Below are 19,459 nucleotides of genomic sequence, written 5' to 3'. Positions count from 1 at the left end.
ATTTCGCAGAGTAGGGATCTTCAATGTTGATAAACTAAGAAGTTTTGTAAGAGGACTGAGTGAAAAAAAATCTTAGAGTGGAGGGCTACCTCACAATAGTGGGTTATGTACTTTGTTAAATGCATGGCCCAGATTAGAGCCCCAGCACCACATGGGAGGTGCTAACACACTACAGGGAGTTCTAGTGCTGTGGAGTCTCTCTTTCTCTTTCTTTTTTTGAATCTAAATGAGATACAACAAAACAAATAAAACAAAACAACTACAAAGAGGTGAAATTATATAGACATGTGATGCTGACTGAAAAAAAAATCAGTTGAATTTAGATGTATGAGATGAACAAATAGTCATTTGTCTAAAAGAAGTTATGGAACACATACCCCATGGAATACTACTCTGTAATTAAAAATGATTATATTGTTACCTTTGGGACAAAATGGAGCACAGATCTTTGGTTGTAGATGCTGCGTGGAATTATAACTTGTTATTTTACAGTTCTGTAACTCACAATTAATCACAAATACAAAAATGAAAAAAAAATGCATGGAATGGGAAGAGATTCTCTGTTACTTGGATTCTTCTCTGTCTTCTTTTTTGCTGGGATTCTAAGATAAAAAAATCTCACTCACTCCCACGTTCCCGAGAAACTGGGTCTTCTATCCCAGGCTTGCAAAATCTTATTTTGTGAGTTTCAACAGGCCACCTAACCTGATTATAAAAGAGGTCACAGGGGCCAGGTGGTAGCACACTAGTTTAAGCCCAAGTGGTGTGAAGTGAAAGGACTCATATGAGGATCCGGGTTTGAGTCCACAAGCAGTGAGGCGGGTCTGCAGGTGTCTATCTTTCTCTCCCCCTCTCTGTCTTCCCCTCCTTTGTCTATTTCTCTCTGTTCTATCCAACAACAACAACAACCAGGGCAACAAAATGGAAAAAATGGCCTCTAGGAGCAGTGGATTTATGGTGCGGCAACTGAGCCTCAGCAATAAACCTGGAGGCAAAAAAAAAAAAAAAAAAAGGGAAGGCAGGTAGTAGTAGCCCACCTGGTTAAGTGCATACATCACAGTGCACAAGGACCCAGGTTCAAGCCTCTGGTCCCCACCTGCAGGGGGAAAGATTCCGGAGTGGTGAAGCAGGGCTACAGGTGTCTCTCTCTCTCTCCCTCTCTACCTTCCCCTCCCCTCTCAATTTCTCTATGACTCTATATAATAAAATAAATTTAACAAAAGTCACAATCTATGAAACAGGAAATTGAAAAGATACTTTTGGGGAGTTGACTTGGGTAACTTTCATACTCTTCTTACCTGCACTTTTGTCTCTGACAGTAGAGAGATTCTTCTGAAGCAGAATGGTGGCCTATATGTTGGTGCTACAGAAAGTCAAACACTGCCACTGCATCATTTTCAAAAATGAAAATGAAGACTCGGTTCATTTGACTGTGTGACCCTGAAAACAGGGGCAGGCATCAAGGCTTTTTATGAGTACTATTTGAATTAGTGATTGAGTGTTCTGAGTTCTGTTTATGGGAATGTAAATAGGTCCAACCTCTGTGGAGAGTAGTCTGGAGAACTCTTAGAAGGCTAGAAATGGACTTACCCTAAGAAATCAAACACACCCATCTAATAAGATCTGTGTACACCTATGTTCATAGCAGCACAATCTGTAATAGCCAAAACCTGGAAGCAGTCCTGGTATCAAACAACAGATGAGTGGCTGAGAAAGTTGTGGTCTATATACACAATAGACTACTACTCAGCTATTAAAAATGGGGTTTACAGTCAACAATATTTATACCCCTTTCCCACATTAGGGAGCTATTCTCTTCCCTGATCCAGATTTCTGGCCCCTTTTCCAGCCATGACATCATCTCTCCAGACAATAACTTGGATCCACTGGCATTTCAGGATTCAGGCTCAGGGGCAAAAAGAAAAAGGAAAAAAGAAACTAGTATAGCCACAAGCCCTTTGGAATTTAACTAAAATATGCCTACTAGCTATTTACAAAATGGAGGATCCTCCCAACTCTTCATCTGCACTATTTCAGCTCTTAGGTCCATGACTGGTCAACAATTTGTTTGGCTTTGTATGTTAACTCTCTTGTCAACCACCAGGTTCCAGATGCTAGCATGATGCAACCAGACTTCCCTGGACAGACAGCCCCACCAGTGTATCTTAGAGCTCTGCTTCCCCAGAGCCCTTCCCCACTAGGGAAAGAGAGAGACAGGCTGGGAGTATGGATCGACCTGTCAATGCCCATGTTCAGCAGGGAAGCAATTACAGAAGCCAGACCTTCCACCTTCTGCATCTCACCATGACCTTGGATCCATACTCCCAGAGGGATAAAGAATAGGAAAGCTATCAGGGGAGGGGATGGAATATGGAGTGGGAATCTGGTGGTGGGAACTGTGTGGAGTTGTGCCCCTCTTATCCTATGGTTTTGTCAATGTTTCCTTTTTATAAATAAAACATTTAAAAAAAAAGGTGAATTCACCTTCATCTGGGATGGAGCTTGAAGGAATCATGTTAAGTGAGATCAGCCAGAAAGTGAAGGATGAATATGGGATGATCTCACTCATAGACAGAAGTTGAAAAATAGAAACAGAAAAGGGAAACATAAAGCAGAACTTGGGCTGGATTGGTGTATTGCACCAAAGTAAAGGACTCAGGGTGGGGGTGCTTTCAGATCCTCATGCCTGATGGTGGAGGAGGACATAGGTGGGGTTCTTACAGTGTTTTGCTGAAAACTGAGAAATTTTACACATGTATTAATATCTGTATTTACTGTCTACTGTAAACTATTAATACCCCAATAAAATATATATTTAAAAATGTGCTAAGTTGGGGCTCACTAGGGACTAACTGGGAATGATTATCCTTGGGGAACTCAACAAGCCCTTGAACTGCAGTGTTTTGACTTTCCATGCTATTCATAATCTTGAAGTGTACTCAAAACAAGGACTATCAACCAAGAAGAAAACTGACCATCAAGCATCCCCATGCCAGTGAAAGTGTTTTAAAAAAATATCACCAGCTGGGATAAGTCTCTAAAACAAGTTCTATCATAAACCTATGTGTGAGTGTTTGTTGAGGGAAGGGAACTATTTATTTGGGGAGAAAGTGGTCCACTCTATAAATGTGTTGGAGGCTGGGAGTATGGATCGACCTGTCAACGCCCATGTTCATCAGGGAAACAATTACAGAAGCCAGACCTTCCACTTTCTGCATCCCATAATGACCCTGGGTCCATACTCCCAGAGGGATAATGAATAGGGGATCTTCCAGCTGGGGAGGGATGGGACACAGAACTCTGGTGGTGGGAACTGTATGGAATTATACCTCTGTTATCTTTACAGTCTTGTTAATCATTATTACATCACTAATAAAAATTTAAAAATAATAAAAATAAAAGCCTGTTGGTTCTGCCAATTCTAACTGGACTACTTTTTAGTTTATTAACATTTGGCAACTTCCTTTCCTTTCTCTAGCATCCAATCACTTCCTTGAAAAACAAGGACAATGATTTTACCAGATCCACAGGCTTGTTAGAAATGAGTAAATGCTTGCTCAACAATTTGTTTGGCCTCGTATGTTAACTCTCTTTTCAATCACCAGGTTCCAGATGCCACCAGGATGCTGGCCAGGCTTCCCTGGATTGAAGATCCCACCAATGTGTCCTGGAGCTCAGCTTCCCCAGAGACACACCCTACTAGGGAAAGAGAGAGGCAGACTGGGAGTATGGACCAACCAGTCAACGCCCATGTTCAGCGGGGAACAATTACAGAAGCCAGACCTTCTACCTTCTGCAACCCTCAATGACCCTGGGTCCATGCTCCCAGAGGGCTAGAGAATGGGAAAGCTATCAGGGGAGGGGGTGGGTTATGGAGACTGGGTGGTGAGAATTGTGTGGAGTTATACCCCTCCTACCTCCTACCTTAGTTATACCCCTTAATTAATCCTTTCTTAAATAAAATAAAAAAAAAGAAATGAGTAAATGCATTAATGTATGTGCTTTGTTCATTTAGAAAGTACAACAGATCCATAAATCTCTTTTAATAAAGCCAATGGGAAATTTTGATTCTATACTTTGACCTAAACATAAAGAAACTGTATTACTGCCTACTTAAGCAAGTGCAGAATAAGACATTGACTATTCATTCATTAGTTTTTTTTTTTTAACAAGATCTGGGAAGCAACTTATAGTATAACTACTATCTCAGATGGTTTAGGAGATCTTTGAAAATAGAGTCAGTCTCTCCCCAAAATGTCTTAGGGGATAGATTTTGATAAAATATTTGTTTTACATTCCTTTTAATGAGAAGCATTTTCCTAGTTTTGATCTAAGCTTCTCAGCATAAGATATGATGCACTATCATTGCTGAACTATCTCCCCAGCTCTACCTAATTTCTAATTGTATAAAATTTATTTTTCCTGGTGGTCTCAAGATGAATAGAGTATACTTGGGACTTGGGGTGTGTTTTCATGAGAAATGAAGGGGGCTGTATAGATTCTGACACATATAAAGCACAGAACAGAAAGAGAAATGTGGGGAGTCGGGTGGTAGCGCAGCAGGTTAAGTGCACGTGGCACAAAATGCAAAGATGGCGTAAGGATCCTGGTTGGAGTTCCTGACTCCCCACCTGCAGGGGAGTCACTTCAGAGGTGGTGAAGCAGGTCTGCAGGTGTCTAACTTTCTCTCTCCCTCTCTGTCTTCCCCTCCTCTCTCCATTTCTCTTTGTCCTATCCAACAACGATGACAACAACAATAACTACAACAATAAAACAACAACAACAAGGGCAATAAAAGGGAATAAATAAATAAAAATATTACAAAAAAGGAAAGAGAAACATCTTATACACTTCTATGTCTTAGCTTAGGCTCCAGCTACAAGATATAGGTGGACTTGAGGATTTAAATAACAGGAGTTTAGTTCTAATAATTTTGTAAACGATGGAATCTCAGATCAAGATAGTAGTCAATTTCATTCCTGGTGAGGGTTATAATGTTGACCTGTATGTTGATAGCTGTCCTTACCAGTAGGAAGAGAGAGGGGGAGAGTTCTTTTTCTTATAACAACACTGTTCCATTATGGAGTCCTACTTCCAAAACATAAACTTCCTCCTTATCTGATGGGGATGCATTCCAAGTTCCCCAGGGAATATTTCAAACCATGAATAGAAACCTCACATAGACTATGTTTTTCTAGGTAGACATACCTACTACCAAATTTATTCCATAGGTTAAATATAGCAAGAGATTAGAATAATATCCTAACACAAAAGACCATTTAAAGCAACATGCTATAATTAGTATAGGAACAGTGTATATGTCTCTCTCTCTCTCTCCCTCCCTCTCTCTATCTTTCTCTCTCTCAATATCTTATTGTACCTAATATTTTTGGACCACAGTTGATTGCAGAAAGCAAAATTTCAGAAAAGTGGTCACCTCTGTACTTTCAGACTGAAGGCTCTGCTTCCAATTGTACTTATTTTTTTATTATCTTTATTTATTTATTGGATAGAGACAGAAATTGAGAGGGAAGGGAGGGATAGAGAGGGTGAGAGACAGAGAGATACCTGCAGCCCTGCTTCACTGCTTGTGAAGCTTTCCCCCGCAGCTGGGGGCTGGGGGCTTGAACCTGGGTCCTTGCACATTGTAATGTGTGCTCAACCAGGTGTGCCATCACCCAACCCCTCCAATTGTATTTAAATGAACTTTAGAGAGCACAGAGCTGGTGTGCTTTTCCCTGATTCAGTCTCTCTCTCTCTCTTTCTCTCTCTCTCTCAGACAGGACAGAGAGAAATTGAGAGAGGAGGGGAAGACAGAGAAGAGGAGAGAAAGACAGACACCTGCAGACCCTCTTTGTTGCTTGTGAAGGGACCCTCTTGTAGATGGAGAGCTGTGGGCTCTAAGTGGGATCTTTTCACAGGTCCTTATGCTTCATACTGTGTGTGCTTAACCTGCTGCACCACCACCTGCCCTCCAAAGTACTTTATTTTTAATTAATTAACCAATCAATCAATCAATCAATTAATTATTCTTTAATAGTGCGGTGACCCTCTGGTTTCTGGTGTGACTGGGGTTTGAACCTGACACTCTGGATTGAAAGCTTTTGTGCAGAGCCACTACACTAGGTCAGCACTCTCCTGATTTAGTTTCTTTAAGTAAAGCAGGCATTCTATGTCCTGGTTTTGCAAGTTCTTCCTTGTTTAAATGGCTTTTCTTTTTCATCCACTACCTCTGTGCTATATAGAAACACCAACCTTGAGATATTCTATCCCTGACCCCTGTTTGGGTAATTTCTTCACTCTCATTTCTTTACAATCTGCTATCCTCCTCCGAGACTCCAATATAACAATACGGTGACAGCGGAAAGCACTAATTCTCAGGCATGGCTGTGTTTTTATTAAGCAGATTCACAGCTATTGAACAGGGATTTGTGGCCACATATGTTCAACAGGATTTCTCATTTCACATGGTTTTTCTGAAGCCACAGTGGCAAAGTGTTCTGATACTAAGCCATCTCTGAAGACATGAAAATAATTTTGCTAAACAGAACTCTAAATTAAAATGCTGTACAATTAACGGGATTCCACTTGTATTTATATTTGCTGCCCTCCCATGTGAAGGTACCCTCGGAAGGAGTGTTATTTCTATATGGATGCTGCATTTTGCCCTCATTCTATGAGCTAAAATACAGCTACTAATGAATGAGCTGAGTTCAAGGGTTTTGATTTGTAGAGAGGTTTAAGATGGATTGCTGGGGCTCACGTGGGGTGACTCCAGTCAGAAGGCAAGCTTATACCAAGGCCCTATCACCAGCTCTAGAGACTGCATGATAAAGAAAGAGGAGTATCTTGGTACAAACACTCGTTTATTTGAGGGTGGGCTTGGGTTTATATAGAAAGTTAAACAAAGAACATTTTTCAAATATGTCAGAAATTACAGGCTTCTTAAAGGTCAGCTTGCCCCTTATGGTAGGGGGCTTGTATGACAAGAATTGATGCGATACATAAAGGTCAAGACAATTATTCTCCATGATGGAAACAGGTTAATTATCTAAAGGCATTTGAGAGAAGCATAGGGGTTAAACCAGTAAGGTGAGATAGAGAAAAGATAAACAAGGATTGATGTAAATCATAGATAGCAAGGATCATAAGGAAATAGAGTTTCGAGGCTACTGTCTGGTGTTGGGAAGGTGTTTGATGGAGTGTGTTCTCCTTTGTGATCAAAAATGAGGTGGATGTGTGAACTCTGGGTGACTATGTGAACTCTGAGTGAACCTTAAAGCAGGCAGCCATGTGGCCTGCTGCTAGCAGGGAGAAACTAAGTGAGAGAGGGTGTAGGCTTTCTGTAAGCTTCAGAGGCTAACAAGGGAAAGCTGAGTCTGGAAGACTTTTCCCTCTTGGCTTATCTCTATGGAGAGAGGCTAACAAGCAGGATGTCTTTCCAGACCTCCATCCAAGGATGGGGAGAGATTACCTAAGCTCTACCAAGCTTTCACATAGTCCCACAATGGATGAAGTGAATGAAAGTGAATTACCACATGGCAAGAATGGCAAGGCTTACGATGGTTCACGTTTTCCTTTTTTTTTTTATTTTTTATTTATAAAAAGGAAACATTGATAAAACCATAGGATAAGAAGGGTACAACTTTGCACAATTCCCACCACCAGAACTATGTATCCCATCCCCTCCCCTGATAGCTTTCCTATTCTTTAACCCTCTGGGAGTATGGACCCAAGATCATTGTGGGATGCAGAAAGTTGAAGGTGCAGAAAACATTTGCATTTTATTATTTTTAAAAAATTTATTTAGTTATAAAATGGAAACACTGATAAGACAATAGGATAAGGGGGTACAATTCCCACCACAGGAGCTCTGTATCCCATGCCCTCCCCTGATAGCTTTCCTATTCTTTAACCCTCTGGGAGTATGGACCAAGGATCATTATGGGGTATAGATGGTGGAAAGTTTGGCTTCTGTCATTGCTTCCCTGCTGAACATGGGCGTTGACAGGTGGATCCATACTCACAGCCTGTCTCTCTCTTTCCCTAGTGGTGCAGGGCTCTGGGGAAGCGGAGCTTCAGGACACATTGGTGGGGTTGTCTGCCCAGGGAAGTCTGGTTGGCATCATGGTAGCATCTGGAACCTGGTGGCTGAAAAAGAGTTAACATATAAGCCATACAAATTGTTGATTAATCATGTACCTAAAGGCTGGAATATTTCAGATGAAGATTTGGGGTCTCCATTTTGGAAATAGCTAGTAGGTCTATTTTAGTTATATTCCAAAGGGCCCATGACTTTGTTAGTTTTTGCCTAAGCCTGACATCTGATATGCAGGTGCACCCAAGTTATTGTCTGGGGAAATGATGTCATGTTGGAAACGGGCTAGAAAGCTGGATCAGGGAAGAAGGTGGCTCCCAAATATGGGAAAAGTATATAAATATTGTTGACTGTAAACCCCTTTGATTTTATCTGGGGCTCACATTCAGCATAGGAGCCTATGTAACCTCTACATCTCTGTAGGTGATAAGTAGGAACATTCCGAGTTGCACCAATTTCAGGACTCATTTCCTTCAGGTCCTGGATAGAGTATGTTATACAACCTCCATTTGGAGGATGGAACATTCTCTACCATTGTTAATTCACATTGAGGGCAAGGTCCTATGGGGACCCCCAAAGGGGTCCATTATGTTGTTCTTGATGGAAATGTAATGATCCATGTTTTTTTTTTTTTAAAGCGTATTTCAATTACTTTATTTCAGATATAGAAAATTGAGAGGGAAGGGGGAGACAGAGAGGGAGAGAGGGAGGGAGAGAGAGACAAAGAGAGAGAGAGAGAGAGACACCTGTAGCTTTGCTTCACCACTTGTGACGCTTCCCTCCTGCAGGTAGTTGCTGGGGGCTTGAACTTGGGTCCTTGCACATGGTTTGTGTGCACTTTCTTGGGTGTGCCACTCTGCCCCCTCATTCCCTAATTCTTATTGAGAAAGGGGGGAGATAGAGAGAGAGGTTAGATACCATATCACCATGGGGCATCCAGTATGCAAGGCATTCACTCTCTCCAGTGAACCAACAGCCTGAACCTACATTACATATATTTTATCACAACTTCCCTCTCTACAAGATTATTATTTATTTTAACACTCAACTCTTAACATATGCCCACACTGGGGATTGAGTCTGGGATGCCCAGGCCTCAGGCACACTACTCCAGTGTACCAGCATTTGACAATCTGAAGTGTTCTGCTCTGGCCTGGAAGCTGATGTGGAGAGTTGCCAACTTGAGTCTACATGACTGTGGGATGGGTTATTCTCTGTAGAGGGACTCCGGGTGAAATGACGTCTCCTTCACATTCCTCACATCTGACATCCTATTGAGCAGAGGTGGGTGCTGAGGGGACCAACAGGGGCTACTCTTCTCCTTGAAGATCCAACAGGGGCTACTCTTCTCCTTGAAGATCCTGCATGTAGATTTTGCCAACACCTGTTGCTCTGTGCCCAGCTCTGCAGACCAAGAGCCAGTCTGCTACAAACAGTTCACAGTGTTCATAGGCTCTGCACTATCAGAAACTTATCGGAAAATGGAACTCTCTATGATGGACTTTCATTCATCTCCTTTTATTCAGGTCTGATGTTCCCCACTCACATTTAAATTATTTATCATTTTCTTGTATGGTTTTTTTTTTTTTTTTTTTTTTGCCTTCAGGGTTATCACTCGGGCTAAGTGCCTGCATTACAATCCACTGCTCCTATGACCATTTTTCTTTAATAGGACAGATAGAAATTGAGAAGGGAGAGGAAGTTAGAGAGGGATAGAGATAGAGAGAGCTGCTTCACTGCTTGTGAAGCGACTCCCCTGCAGGTGTAGGGCTGGCGGGGGGGGGGGTGTCATTAAGCTTCATACTCTGTGTGCTTAATCCAGTGTTCACCCCTTTTTTTCATTAACCTGATTTTACTGCTCTGGGATGACTTTTTCAGATAGAAAAGAGACAGACACACAGATAACAAAACATGCCACAACAGCCGAGCTTCCTTCAGCGCAGTGGGGGCCAGGCTTGAACCTTTGTTGTGTGCATGACAAAACAGGTGCACCATTCAGGTGAGTTAATTTGCTGTTCCTTATTTATCCATTTATTTAAAGAAATATTTATTTATTTTGGATAGAGACAGAGAGAAGTTGAGAAGGGGATGTGAGAGAAAGAGAGAGAGAGAGAGACGAAGAGATAAAGATAGAGATGCCTGCAGCACCACTTGCGAATATTCTCCGTCACAGGAGGTGTGTGTTGGAGGCTTGCACCCTGGTCCTTGCACACGATAATGTGTGTGCTCAACCGGGCACTCCAACACTTGGCTCCCTTTCTTCATTTTTCAAAATTTTAGGTTAGGTATTATTTATTGGATAGACAGAGAGAAATTGAGGATGAGGGAGAGGAAGAAAGATGGAGACATCTGCAGCACTGCTTCAGGCCTCTTGAAGCTTGATCCTTGTAGACGGGGCCTGGGAGGGAGGCTTGAACCTGGGTCTTACTTTTCATATAGTCTCATGTCTTCTGCTTGTGTGCTGGATTCTAGCTGTTCAGTCAGTCACTTTGGAGAGCTGGGCATTCATTCCCCTATGCACCGTAGGACATGCAAAAAGGATTAAACTAGAGTTCCTGACTTAACTCATAGATGTTTACCAGAGTCCTTTCTTAAAGACAAGTGTTTTGAGGTCAACATATTCTTCATTTCTTAGCACAAATAGGTGTAAATTAAGCTCCCTCTTTTTTAACTTCTTTTTTTAAGCCCCTCTTTTAATAGTTATCAATAACAGATGCAAACCAGGGTTTCTGGTTTAACAATAGCAGACACTAACTAGAATTTAAAAAATTTTATTTGGAGATGAATCATTTGCAGTTACCATAGTAATTGATATCTGTGTAAAATGTCTCAATTTTCTGTAAAAATACTCTCACCCCAGCCTAGGTCCTCCTCCACCATCACTTCCCAGGACTTGAGAGCCCCACCTCCCAGAGTCCTCTACTTTGGTGCAATATGCCAAACCCAGCCCAAGTTCTGCTTTGTGTTTCTCCTTCTGTTCTTTTTCAACTTCTGTCTATGAGTAAGATCATTCCATATTCATTCTTCTCTTTCTGGCTGGAGGCAAAAAAAAAAAAAAGGATAGTAATAAATGCTAGAAAGTTTCAGGATTAAAGGAACCCTCCTGCACTGCTGGTGGGAATGTAAATTGTTCCAGCCTCTATGGAGAGCACTCTGGAGAACTGAGTCTAGAAGTGCATCTACCCTACGACCCTGCAACTCCACTCCTGAGGATATATCTTAGAGTTTCTTTATAAAAATTTTACAATGCACCAGCAAGATACCCCTTGGCTCTCCCTTTTTATAAATCCAACCCTTGAAAGCAGCTAAGGATATAGAATCCTTCCTAGTCTTTGTGGGGCTTCAGGGGAATGGCAGGACTTTGGGGGGGATATCTCCTGCAGGCTCAGAGTCTCTCCAGCTGATGATTGTTGTGAGACAGGATTCACAATGGCCATGAGAAAGAAGCTTCTCTTCTAATCTCTGCTGCCTGTTTCTATCTCCTGCAAAGAATCACAGATGCTCTGTCACATCTCCCAAGGCATCAGCCAACCTCAAATATACTTGATTGAATGAATTTCCTCTCTATTCAGAAAGACATTTTTTAAAAAAATTTCACTGTCTGTTGATATTCTTTCCTCTCTGTAGAGAAAATGATGATGATTCACTTACTTCTCAATGAGTCTTTAGGATGAAGTGGTGGTTCACCTATTCATTTATTGATCCAAATAATGTACAGAGCCCTACCACAAACAGAGACACCATGCTACCATATGCAACCAGAGTGGTGCTATTGAAACAGAGTCTGAAAAAGAGCATTTTCAAATCAAAATAATCGAACGTGAAGGCAGAGGAAGACCAAGTGGGGATTGAATTGCTATGTGAAAAACTGGGAAATGTTACACTTGTACAAACTAGTGTATTTTATCTCCCACTGTAAGCCATTAATCCCCCAATAAAGAAATTAAAAAGAAATCCAAATAATAACACAGGTTGGTGAGGAAAAGAGAAATGTAATTAATTATATTTAATTGGTTTAAAGGGGCTAGATGGTGATGCACCCAACTGAGCATAAGGATCGGGGTCCAAACCCCACCCCATCCCTGCCCCTGTGTCTCCAGCTGCAGGGGGATATTTTCACAAGTGGTGAAGCAGTGTTGCAGGCGTTTCTCTGCCTCTCTCTGTCTTCCCTTTCCCTCTCAATTTTTCTGTCACTATATAAAAAATAAAAAAGATAAAATCTTTAGTTAAAAAGAAAAAAAGGAGGAAACTATTGGCTCAAATCTCAGTGGTCTTTCTCCTCTCTCTCTCTCTCTCTCTCTTACAGTCACTTCCCTGTGTTGAACTCTTCAGAGTCAGCCATATGCTAAATAGCCCCATTTGTGAAATATGGGCATTTATTCCATTCAGTGTAGGATATGTAAAAAGTATTGAATTAGAGTTGTCTTCACAAACCGGAGTTTCTTCTTTTTTTTATTTTTATTTATTTTTTACAAAATTTTCTTTATTTATTGGCTAGAGACAGCCAGAAATCAGGAGGGAAGGGAATTATAGACATAGAGACAGAGAAACATCTGTAGCCTTGCTTCACCACTCGTGACACTTTCTTCCTACAGGTGGGAGTTGGTATGCTTCTAATTCTGCTTCTAAAAACCCCTTCTGTTTCATTGGTTTAATCCCCCCTGCTTAACACTGTATTCTATTTACATAAACCACTGTTAACTAAGCACCACCCTGCCTGCAGGGCATTGGTTTAATCCCCACTGGCTCATGATGTCTTTTTGCTCCGCCCCCTCTCGTAGTGCACCCTGATTTGCACCAGTCACTTTTCGAACCACCCTGTCTACGTCACATCCTGTTTCCCCATACTTGGCTAGTATATATACAAGGACAGGATTGTGATTAGTTTAGTTTAGATGGCTTAGATTGCGCTGCCTTCCACATGAATAAAGAGATACTGTGTACAGCTCAGCCATGAGTCCCTGGTCATCTGTCTCCCGTCAGGTGAAGCTCAGCCCGGCAGGTGGGGACCGGGGGATCGAACCTGGGTCCTTGTGCATTGTAATATGTGTGCTCAACAAGTTGTGCCACCATCCTCTTCCCACCCCCAAGTTTCTTTCTTAAAGATCAGTGTTTTAATGGTTAATTCTTTTTCTCTTCCAGGCACCAATAAATATTTTAAACTACAATTCTTTTGTCTATAGTAAGCTAGAATTCCAGCCTGAATTAATTTGAACTACTTTCTTCTTCTAGCATTTGCCCTTCTTCCGTAGCCAGTCAACAGCGTCAGGTTGAGCCTGATGTAAAGTTTCGAGACCTCCTTTGAATCTGGAGAGGTGGCAGTCGTTGACTATGTGGGTCACAGTCTGTCTGTAGCCGCAGGGGCAGTTCGGGTCGTCTCTGGCTCCCCAGTGATGGAACATAGCGGCGCACCGGCCAAGGCCTGTTTGATAGCGATTGAGGAGGGCCCAATCATAATATGTTAGGTCAAAGCCGGGTTGACGCTTGCAGGGGTCTGTGATGAGGTGTTTGTTCTTTACCTCAGATGCATTGGATCGACCTTCCCGTGGTGCATCTCGTGAGTACCCATTCATTGGGGAAACTGACGATCCTTCCTAGCCGACTGAATCCACATGGATCCCAGTCACTTTCAAAGCCAGCAACAAGTAGCTCCTGACAGCTTTCAAGCTGTTGGTCTTGCTATTCGAGTCTTCCAACTTAATGTTGAGGGGCTGTCCTTTGCCAAACGCATTCTTATTGGTCAATTGGCGATTCAGCATCAGGCAGATGTTATCTGCCTACAAGAAACACATATAGCAGTCGATGAAGCTGCTCGATTCATTTGAACTACTGAACAATAATGGTTCTTTTTGTTTATTTTCTTAGGCAATATTTTCTTTTATCTTCTTAACAATAATGTTATTTAGACTGGAGTTCTTTTTCCTCCCCATTTAATAAGTCTAAATAAAATTTCTTTCTTAACACTAATAGATGACAATAGATGTATTCCAGAAGTCACTATCTTAACAACAGTAGATGCTAATTAGAATTTCCTAGTTTTTTTTTTTTTTCAATTTCTACTTGCTCAGTTACATTATGCTTTCTCTAGCAAGTCTTGCAAAGAGAGCAAGAGAGTTGAAAGTAGAACATGTGATTTTGGGGCTGGGTGTTGGCACATCTGGTTGAGCACATGTTACAATGTGAAAGAACTTGGGTTTGAACCCACATCCCTACCTGCAGGGGGTAAGATTTGTGAGTGGTGAAACAGGGCTGCAGGTCTCTCTCTGTGTCTCTCCCTCTCTATCTCCTCCTTCCTTCTTGATTTCTGGTTGTCTCTATCGAATTAATAAATAAAGATAATAAAAAATTAAAAAAATAAACTTAAAAAAAGAATATGTGAATTTTCTGTGAACCTGTGGTGCCTGGACCTCTTGGAAGGGGATCTTTTCAGCTGTGGGAACTGCACAGGAGAGATTCTAGAGTCAGTGAAAAGGATCACCCCCCAGCCCCCGGCCTCTGAGAACAGGGTTGGGGATAGGAAGCTAGGAACTACCCAGAAATCAGACAGGTATGCTAAGGTTAGGCTTTTCCTGGGAAGCATTGGCTAAGGAGAATTCATTCCACCCTGTGCCCTGTGTTCAGTTCTTGCTTGAATTGTCCACTCACTTGAAATAGCTTCCCATTCACAAGATTTTCCAGAATGGCACTTATGACCCATCCCAGGTACCCTCCATCCTCCGCCCCACCACTTGACACCCCCACACCCCCTTCCACTTAGCAAACCTCATTTCACATTCTTTCTACATTTTCTGTCTTTTGAAGTCTGGACAACCCTTCCAGTCACAATCATTTCCCCCCCATTTTTTGTTGCCCTTGTTGTTACAGCTTTTGTTGTTGTCATTATTGTTATTGTTGCCATCGATGTTGTTGGATAAGGCAGAGAGAAATGGAAAGAGGAGGGGAAGACAGAGAGTGGGAGAGCACAATCATTTTTCTTCTTGTGGCAAGAAGAATGTGCTCCTTTTAATCTCAGGTTTCAGCCTCTCCTAACTTTTAAAACCGTCACTTTCACATTCCAGGTTTAAAGGGCTTTTCTCTGGCCTTTGACAAAGTGTGGTTTAATAGAGGTTCAGAGTTGTTGGCTCCCTGAACCTCAGTGAACACTCAAAAAAGTGTTTAAATGCAAATTGACTCCTTTTTAAAAAAAAGATTAAAAAAATTTATTTATTTATTTATTTATTCATTCATTCCCTTTTGTTGCCCTTGTTTTATTGTTGTAGTTATTATTGTTATTGTTGTTGGATAGTACAGAGAGAAATGGAGAGAGAAGGGGAAGACAGAGAGGGGGAGAGAAAGACAAACACCTGAAGACCTGCTTCACCACTTGTGAAGCTACTCCCCTGCAAGTGGGGAGCTGGGGGTTCAAACTGGGATCCTTATTTTGGTCCTGTGCTTTGCGCCACTTGCGCTTAACCCGCTGCGCTACTGCCTGACTCCCAAATTAACTACTTCTTATGTGACTTCTTGATAAGACGAACTGACATGTCTCAAAGTAATAATAATATTTATTTATAATTTTAATTTTAATTTATTTATGTGCCTCCAGGGTTATTGCTGGGGCTCAGTGTCTGCACTACTAATCCACTGCTCCTGGTGGCATTTTTCCCATTTTATTGGATAGGATGGAGAAAAATTGAGAGGAGAGGAGGAGACAGGGAGGGAGAGAGAAAGACACCTGTACACCTACTTCACTGCTTGTGAAGAGACCACCCCCTCCCCCCTATAGGAGGCGAACCTGATGCTTGAACCAGGATTTTTTCATGGGTCCTTGTGCTTTGCACCATGTGCAATTAACCTGGTGCACCACTACCTGACCCCAAGGTAATAATTTCTTGAGCTGGCTTTCAATTGTAATTATTAGTGATATAAAAAAGAAGGAGAAGAAGGAGGAGGACAAGGAAAGGAATCAGGAGGAGAAGTGGAAGTAGATGAAGAGGAAGGGAAAGAAGAGGAGGAGGAAGAAAGAGACAAAGGAGGAGAAGAAGAGGAAGGGGAAAGAGAAGGGAAAAAAGAAAGAGTAGGAGAGAAGAAGGAGAGGAAGAAGATGGAGGAAGTGGAAAAAGAAGAAGAAGATGTGGAATAAAAGGAGGAAGAGGAGGAAGGGAAAGAAGGAGGAGAAGCAGGGGAAACAGAAAGAAAGGAGGAGAAGAAGGAGGAAGAGATAGATGAGGAGGAAGAGGAGGAGAGGAAGAAGAAGAGGATAAGAAGACAAAGAAAAGGAGGAAGAGGAGGAAAAAGAAGAAGGAGATGGAGAAATGGGAAGGAGAAGGAGGAGGAGGAAGAAGAGAAAGAGAAGGAGAAATGGGAAGGAGAAGAAGGAAGAGGAGGAAGAGAAAGAGGAGAAGGAGGAGGAAGAAGACAAGGAGGAGGAGATGGAGGAGAAGGAGGAGGAGACGGGGGAGGAGGAAAAGAAGGAAGAAGAAGGAAAAGGAGAAGGAGGATGAGGAGGAGGTGGAGGTGAGGGACTAGGAGGAGGAAAAGAAAGAAGGAGAAGAAGGAGGAGGAGGAGATTGTGGAGGAGGAGGAAGAGAAGGAGGAGGAGAAGGTGAAGGAGGACAAGAAGGAGGAGGAGTAGGAGAAGGAGGAGGAAGAAGAAGAAGGAGGAGGAGGAGGAGGAGGAGGAGGAGGAGGAGGAGGAGGAGGAGGAGGAGGAGGAGGAGGAGGAGGATGGCAGTTGCACAGTCCTTGTGAGTTAGGATCTCTAGCCCATATAGTCTAGGCCTGAAGATTTTGCAGTCTCTGCAGGACCACACAGCAGGCCACCTTGAGGGCGAACTGTGACATTGCCTTCATCTCTGTTAGTCTCTGCTGGCCATCTGCTTCTCCAGTATCTGGATACATTTGGACAAACTTTAGAATTGTATTCATGCTAAACATCAGACCAACTGCAAAACCTTGCAGGGCTTAGTGCAGCATGACACTGCAGGACCTTGCTTTTAGGAAATCCGTAAGTATTGCCAGGTGACAGGAGTGGAGAGAGGAGCCTGGTGTGACTGAGCTATTTGCCAACCTGCCCAACCAGCCCTGCCCAGCATCCTTGAGCTGGCACTGATTATAGGACACCAGGAGGTTGGGATTCACATCCATTTCCCAAGGTTCAGTGAGGAGGGAAGCTGGAAGGGGAAGGCCATTTCTTAGAAGTCAGCTTCCAGTGGAAAGGAGAATGGAGCTGGTTAAACCAGGCTGCCCCAGGCAGGTCTGCGCTGCATGTGCATTCTGTGTGGTGCCATCTCCTTCTTGGGCAGTGCACAGCCTGCACAGCTGTGTGGGGCCACCCCAAGGGATAAAAAAAATGCTGATGAGAATTAACTGACTCAGGCATGTTGGAGAGTGATGCAGGCTCTTCTTTGGTTAAGCTCCTGATTTACTGATTGTTTAAATAACATATCCTTATTGATTGAAGTCTGAGCCAGATAATTCACTAAAGATTCACTAGTAAAGATTATTTCCTTTTTCAAAACTGTTTTTTTTACATTTAATTTGTTTTTGTTTTGTTGGATATAGACAGAGAAATTGAGTGGGGAAGGGGAGATTAAAAAGTGGGGGGCAGAGAGAGAGAAAGAAAGGGAGAGGGAGAGGGGGAGGGGGAGGGAGAGGGATAGAGAGATAGATAGATAGAGAGAGAGAGAGAGAGAGAGAGAGAGAACTGCAGGTGGGGAATGAGGGTTTGAACTTGGGTACTTGTGCATGGTAACTGGCCAGCTCCCACTTTTCAAAACTGTTTTAATGACTGACCAGGTGTTTGTCAGGAGATGATAGGAGAGATTTCCAATTCCTTTTTATTTCATTTTTTTTTTTTTTTTTTACTGCCACCAGGGTTATTAGCTGGAGCTCGGTGCCAGCACTACGAATTCACAGCTACTGGCAGTCATTCCCCTACTTTTTTTTTTTTTCTCACTAGGACATAGAGAAATTGAGAGAGGATGGGGAAACAGAGAGAGGAAGGGAAAGATAGACACCTACAGACCTGCTTCACCACTTGTGAAGCAGTCCCCCTGAAGGTGGGGAATAAGGACTCAAAACCGGGGTCTTGCACTAGGTAATATGTGTGCTCAACCAGGTGTGCCATGTACCCCCAACCCCAATTTCTTTAGTAGCTTTTTGGAAGCCAATAAAGTCTCAACTCAGGGCTCAAGATTTTTTTTCCTTTTTTTTTTTTAACTGCTTTTACACTGATATACAAATTTACAAAATGTTAGGGACATAGTCTCACACCTGTGTAACTGTATATATAAGCTGTTACACCAACCTTCAAAGTTCCAGTGTTTCTTGCAGTATCTGGAAGCTTGGGAATTCAAGTTCTTTATATACTATTTATTTATTTATTTTTATTTTTGTTGCTACTGTGGTTATTGTTGGGGGCTTGGCGCCTGCACTATGAATCCACTGCTCCTGGAAGTCACTTTGCCCTCTCCTCTCCTCTCCCTCTCCTCTCCTCTCCTCTCTCTCTCCCTCCTCCTCTCCTCTCCTCTCCTCTCCTCTCCTCTCCTCTCCTCTCCTCTCCTCTCCTCTCCTCTCCTCTCCCCCTCTCTCCTCTCCTCCCCTCCCCTTCCTCTCCCCTCCTCCCTCTCCCTCCTCCTCCCTCCTCCTCTCCCCCTCCTTCATCCTCTCCTCCCTCTCCCCTCCTCCTCCCCTCCCCCTCCTCCCCTCCTCTCCCCCTCCCCTCCTCTCCCTCCCCTCCTCCTCCCCTCCCCCTCCTCTCCCCACCCTCCCCTCCTCTCCCCACCCCTGTCCCCATCCTCCCCCTCCCCTCTCTCCTCCTCTCCCCACCCCTCTCCCCTCCTCCCCCTCTCTCCTCCCCTCCTCCCCCCTCTCCCCTCCCCTCTCCTCCCCTCTCCTTTCCTTCTCCCCTTGACAGGATAGAGAGAAATTGAGAGAACAAAGTGCTACTCTGTTCAGGATTAAACCTGGGATCTCTGAGGGTCCAGGCATCATTTTATGTGAAAAAATTGGGGGAGGGCAGGTGGTGGCACATCTGGTAAAGCGCACACAGTACTGTGTGCTCATTTTACATCCCACCTGTAGAGGGGAGCTTCGTAAGTTGTGGAGCAGGGCTACAGGCCTATTTCTCTTTCCCTCCCTCCCCCTCTCTCATCTCTCTCTTTCTCTTCCTTCTCAACTTCTGTCTCTACCCAAAATAAGTAAATATATACATACACATATACATACACATACACATACACATACACATACACATACACACACACACACACACACACATACATATATATATTCTGACAAGGTTTTCACTGGAGCTTTGCATTTGCAGGATTCCATCAGTCCCAGTGGCCCTTTCTGCCTCCCCACCCCCTCTCTTTAAAT

The 19,459-nt window shown here is 42.9% G+C and overlaps 1 long non-coding RNA gene across 1 annotated transcript in view; it reads right to left on the bottom strand.

Moving 5' to 3' along the window:
• The window catches only part of LOC132540491 (uncharacterized), a 493,968-nt gene that overhangs the window by 343,462 nt on the left and 131,047 nt on the right, over window positions 1-19,459 (bottom strand). The gene's annotated exons all lie outside the window — the stretch shown is intronic.

This window comes from Erinaceus europaeus, chromosome 9, assembly GCF_950295315.1.
Source record: "Erinaceus europaeus chromosome 9, mEriEur2.1, whole genome shotgun sequence".
Lineage (NCBI taxonomy): Eukaryota > Metazoa > Chordata > Mammalia > Eulipotyphla > Erinaceidae > Erinaceus > Erinaceus europaeus.
The sequence above is the reverse complement of the archived record's forward strand: the minus strand, read 5'-3'. Positions and strand labels throughout refer to the sequence as shown.